Here is a 6,361-nt window from a genome sequence, read left to right as displayed (position 1 = left end):
CCTGTAGGTCCTGGAGATTGAACGCAGATCATCAGGATTGGTAGCAAGTGTATTTACCTGCTGAGTCATCTTGCTAGCTCAGTATTCTTCTTTCATATATAATTGAGGAGTCTGCCAAAGGAATGGGGACACTCACAGTAACGAGTCTTCCACATCTCAATTAATATAATGAAAATAACCCCCCTAAAGTCATGGCCACAGGCCAATGTAATCTAGATATGCCTTTGAGATTCTCTTCCCAGATGATTCTAGACTCTGTTAAGATGAAAATTAGAACTAGCCCACCACAGGCACGGATGGCTCATGACATATCCCCTTTATCAAACAGGAAGACCCCCAGCACATAATAGAATAAAAGAGTGCAAGGCCTAGCTATGAAGCATAATTCTGAGAGGTTTGTGTGGAGAAAGCATTACTGGCAGCCTGGGGAGCACTTAGGAAGGGACCGAAGCGTTAACACTTCAGCTTTACCACTCTTGGCCCATGCCATAGTCTGAATGTAATTGGCACCCATGACCTTATGAGGAGTGGCACTATTAGGAGGTGTGGCTTTGTTGGAGCAGGTGTGGCCTTGGAGGAAGTGTGTCACTGTGGGGTGGGCTCTGAGATCTCATATATGCTCAAGCCACGCCCAGTGTCTCAGTTCACTTCCTGTTGCCTGCACGATGTAGGACTCTCAACTACCACCCCAGCATCATGTCTGCCTGCCTGAAACTGTGTCCCACCATAGTGACAACTGGCCTAATCTCTGAAGCTGTAAACTAGCACCCAATTAGATGTTCTCCTTTATAGGACTTGACTCCTCGTGGTGTCTCCTCACAGCAACAGAAACCTTAGTTAAACAGACCAGTCTTCTTTACTCCTTTCTCTCTGCGTATTGGATGTCATGAGGTGAACAGCCCCCTCCATCATGTGTTTCCTCGGCCATGATAGTCTCTCTCATTTTAGACCCATACAACAGAGTGAGGAGGTCAAGGGACAAATCCATTAACAAAGCAAATCCTTTTTTTACATTGTGATCCTGGGTGTTGTTACAGTAAAAAAAAAAAAAAAAAAAAAAAAAAAGGTTAAGCCACACTGAAGCCGTAGTAATATCCTACGTGATGAACTGGAAACAGTGTCGCAGTGTCTCCCTCTCTTCCTCCTCTCCCTACTTCCTCTCCCCTCACTTACAGGTCCTGTTCCTAAAATCCCTTTATTGCAAACCAAGATGGAGCTCTTGATTTTCATATACCTGATTGCTTATTCTAGTACAACAAAAACACAAATGAATATTATCATCTTAAGTCTAAAGGAAATCATCTCCAGTTTCGGAAGCTCACCTGGGCATTATAGGCACATGGTCCTCCAGCTGGCTTAGATATCGCTGAGCCCTATCTCCTGCAATGGTTAATGTCAACTGGTAAATGCATTATCCTAAAAATCCTTTTAACTACCTGGGAACAAAACAACCACTGTGTGTGGATGACCGAGGAAGAAGACTTTCCCCTCTGCTCACAGCCACACTGTCATCAGACATGAGCCGGGGACAGCTTGCTTCTCTTCTACTGTCCCAAGAGAAAGCCAAGAAACACAATGGAGGAAAGCCACTCTGTGGATCACATTCCGAAGCCAAGACGGATCCGCTGGCCAGCAAGCACATGAGGATACAATCGGTTTCTAGCGTATGCCGCTGAGAGTCTGTGGTTCTTTCTAGAGAGCATATTGCAGTAGTAACTAATTAAAGCATTAATCTTGCATATAGGTATAAATGTATAGTGGAAACACATTCTATTGCATGTATTAGAAACATATAACAAAAGTAACTATTTTTACCTTATTCCTAGAAGAACTAGATGTTCTCATGAAAAGAGGCACTGGGATATGATGTCACCCTCTGGTGAGGAGTTTCCCAGGAGTCACTGAAATATGTCTAATACCTGCAGAAATTTCCTGGCTCCAAAATAAGAAGATTGTAGGAATTGAACACAACCAAATTAAATATCTATGAAACTTTATTCCAAGTAGTCAACTGCCTTTGGCACAGGCTGTGGGTGTACTATATGGTGAAAGACTTCAACCCTAGTCTCCATCTTAAGATGTTTTGATTAACTAGGCCAGGGCAAAACAGGATATCTGTGGGCGGCAGAAGCAGTCTTAAGACCGGCTGCACCTGCCTAGAGGATGAAAACAGGATATCCGTGGGCGGCAGAAGCAGTCTTGAGAAAAACACCCAGTCCTTTGTGTATCGAAACCCAAGGGGGCAGAAACTGACTGAAACTAGCTTAATTTAGACTTGTTTTTGTAGACTTGTTTTTGTAGGTTTGTTTTTGTAGACTTGTTTTTGTAGACTTGTTTTTGTGGACTTGTTTTTGTTGACTTGTTTTTGTAGACTTGTTTTTGTTGACTTGTTTTTGTAGACTTGTTTTTGTCCTGATGCTGATCCACCCCATATGTTAATTTAATTTGAGTTGACAAATGATGTTGTTGCTGCTATGCTTCCCTGTTATGTAACCCTGAGATCCTATAAATACTGGCTGGAAAAATATAAGGGGGGGGGGAGGTTCAGTCTCATTGGAGTACTGAGTCTCCCATTGGTGCCTTCGACAATAAAAAATCCTCTTGTTGCTTGCATTTATTGGTGTGACTTATTGATTCTGGGGGATCCTTCCCTGGACCCTAGAAATTAGGGTCATTCAATGGCATCCCATTGGAAGTGTAGTGGGGACTCAGAAGCCAGCATCCATTCTTGAATTCAGAACTTCTTTCTCTCTCTCTCTCTCTCTCTGTCTCTCTCTCTCTCTCTCTGTCTCTCTCTCTCTCTCTCTGTCTCTCTCTCTCTCTGTCTCTGTCTCTCTCTCTCTCTCTCTCTCTTTCTCTCAATCTGCTTTATTGGATTCATAAGTAAAGAGTCCATTGTAAGTTTCAAACCACATGTGAGTCTCTGTGAGGAAGGATAATCTCCCCTGATGCATCGTGGGAAAATAGAAAGAGGTCTAGAAGCTCTTTGGAGCACAAGAAGCTCCAAAGGAGAGGAGCCATCCCTTTTCCAGGCCACCTTTGCACAAGCTAGCTCACACAGCCTTCTGCTGGACCCTCTTTCTTCCATTTCCCTAAACAGATTGTGTCTGCAATTATCACAGGAACTGTGTGACATTGAAATCACTCCCTTGCATTTTGTCTTCTGTAGAAAATGTGATTTTTCTGAAGGGTTGTGGCACACTGCTGGGTATATCTTATGGATGAATAAGTACTAAGGACTATGGCTCTGACCCATGTCTCAAACAGGAACATATCAAACCAAATGGAGGTAGTCAAAATGAAGGTGCTGCCGTCCGGTGGAAAACCTGTCTGTAGCTTCAAGTCCATTGAAGACTGAAGGTTTGAGTCATTGCTGGAACACTGAGATATCAGGGGACACACAAGTATTTTCTCCCTGAGGCCATTCCAAAAATGAAATTGTTTGCCAACTATTTTAGTATCCCTGAATGGAAGCCTACTGGATACTTCCACTGTAATGAATGTACAATTTTGGAAATCAATATGAAGGCTAGGGCCCTTTGTATGAAAAATAACTGTAATCATTTTGACAATTTTAACAATAGACTTTTCTCTGTGCAGTCAAGAAAAAAATTCGAATTCCACTTCCCTAAGCAGAGAGAAGATATCTCACAATAAAAGAAATGGCAAGTATAAATTAAAGGGGGAGTACTTTATCTTTTATTCAGTCAGTTGTGTGAAGATGTGTTCTGAAGGGCTTGAGAGGTGGCTCAGCAGTTACAGGCTCTTACTGCTCTGGCAGACGGCCTGGGCTTGGTTCCCAGAATCAACATGACGGCTCCCAACTGCCTATAACTGCAGCTCCAGGGACACCCAGTGCCCTCTTCTGGCTACCACAGGATCCTGCATGCACATGGTGCATGTAAACTCATGCAGGAATACACACATGCATAAATAAAAATAAATGGATCTTTTTAAAGGAATTTATAATTTTTATATTTTAGAGTATAATATAATTACATCATTTCTCTCTTTCTGTCCTCCCTCCAAACCTTCCCACACACCCCCTTGCTCTCTATATAATGTATTTTGATAGTTCTGAAAATCTAGAGTCAACTTTTAAGTATTACATAATGACTCCTATCTCAAGAAAATAAAAACAACATATATAGGGGCCCAAGGGATGAAGCAAGTATCATGTGACATTTCTCTAAATAACTGAGAAATTGCAAATGACTTGCTCTCAAGAATACTTATCAGTATGTTGCATTTCATCTGATTTATAAGTGCTACAAATATTTATGATAACAGAATATATTGTTTAGCACAATGAAGTCTGAAAAGGCTCATTGCCTCTAAATTTGGTTTGGCCTTCTGCTTCTTTTCATTTGTAGATTCATGGTTCCACAGCTCTGTAACATCTGCCTTGTTACAGGAGCAACGAACCATTTCTAGGTCAAAACGTACGCTAGCATCGCACAAGGCAAACGTTAGTGCTGCGAGCTTCGCTTCTGAAATGCTTTCCGGGACAAAGGCAGCCACTCCCTCTACTTTTCTTCTTAGCATTATAGCCCAGGTTAGAATTACAGACGGCACTGTTGAGGACGCAAAGACCTCCCAGGTCACAGAGAAATGTCTTCAGTGACTTGTGACCGTTCTAAACTGAATGACTTTCAAGGGGCCAGACATTTTCTTAAAACTGTTTTTATTAAGCAATATATATTTCTCCGCTCCCCTCCCATCTTCTTCCCTCCCCTTCTACCCTCTCCTATGGTCCCTTGCTCCCAGTCTACTCAGGAGATCTTGTCTTTTTCTACTTCTAAGGGGTCAGAAATTTAATTACCTTTGTTCATGTAAAAAATAAAAAAGTGCCAAACACTCCAACAAAACAAAAGGCGGACCTAAAAAGCAAAAGTGAGTAGAAGAAAAAAAAATAGAGTTTAAGTTAATAGCTGAGACTCAGACCTGGATAGACAACCCCAGGAAAGTGAACCCCACAGCACATGTGTTCCTTTAGCATCAACTACTGTGTGTGGTTTCTGAGGCTTTTCTATTACGAAACATAAAAACATTTATTTCTTCTTCCTCAATGAAGGATTCTGATTCTTTAGCAATTGTAGCTGTTAAATAGCATCTCAGATACCCACATTCCTTAGATGTAAGCAAGTAGACGAACGCTAGCTCTTCGGTTTGTTCATTAGCAGGCCGGCTTGATTTTACTTTCCTGCAGGGGGGCTCTGATTCCCTAGTGTTTCCTTCTACCCAGAGGAACTCCTCCTCAGTTCGTTCTTGCCGTGATCTCCATGAGCGCCTGCTTGCTTTTCCTTTCCTTCTCTCAGCTTGCAGTGTGTGCAGTTTATAACCAATGGCAAAGAACAATGTTTTGCAGATTTCGGCACTCTCAGAGCATAAACAAGGGGGGAGGGGGCTTGTGAAAACAGACTACAGAGGCAGCCCAATGCTGGGGTGAGACCCGAGAACACACGCCTGATGAGGTGCCAAGGTCCTCAAATGCTGGTGCCCGAGGGCTTCTCCATCACAGCACAGGACATTTGTAAACAGGAGATTGTCACAGAATTGCCAGAGTCTCAGCGGCTGCAGCTTGTGACAGATGAGTAAAGCACTTGTGGGACTGGAAATAAAACCCAAGGTTGTGGGGATGTGGTCAAAGCACTCGCCATGCGAGGGTGAGAACTAGGCATTCAGATAGCCAGCACCCAGATGAAAGCTGGAGGAGCACGGCTGCCCCCCTGTAATCACAGCGACTGCAAGGCAGAGACAGACGGTCCATCCTCGGAGCAAGAAGACGAGCTGGGCCAGCTGGATCCTGAAACTGCAGTAAGAGATTTTGCCTCAGTGAAGAAAATGGGGCGTGATGGTGGTTCATGCCTGATGCTAACTGAACTCTGGCCTCCACAGGCATGCATGCATACCTGCATGCAGGTCTACACACACACACACACACACACACACACATACACACACATACACACATACACATACACACACCACACACATATGCATACACACATACACACACACCACACACACACATATACACATATATACACACACATACACATCACACACACACCACATACACATACACACACACACATATGCACACATACACATACATACACATACATACACACATCATACACAGACACACGCATACATACATACCACATACATACATACAGACACCTACACACGTGCACACACATACATACACATACACACACACGTGCATGCACACACCACACACCACAATGGCTGCTTGACCATAACTGAAATGTCAAATGAACAATTCAGAACTAAGAAAGGTAACTGGAGACTCTGACACTGACTCTGCCCCACGTTCCAGCCGCCCCCACTCCCA

This window comes from Myodes glareolus, chromosome 22 (assembly GCF_982192425.1).
Source record: "Myodes glareolus chromosome 22, mMyoGla1.1, whole genome shotgun sequence".
NCBI classification, from domain to species: domain Eukaryota; kingdom Metazoa; phylum Chordata; class Mammalia; order Rodentia; family Cricetidae; genus Myodes; species Myodes glareolus.
This window is presented reverse-complemented; position numbering follows the sequence as displayed.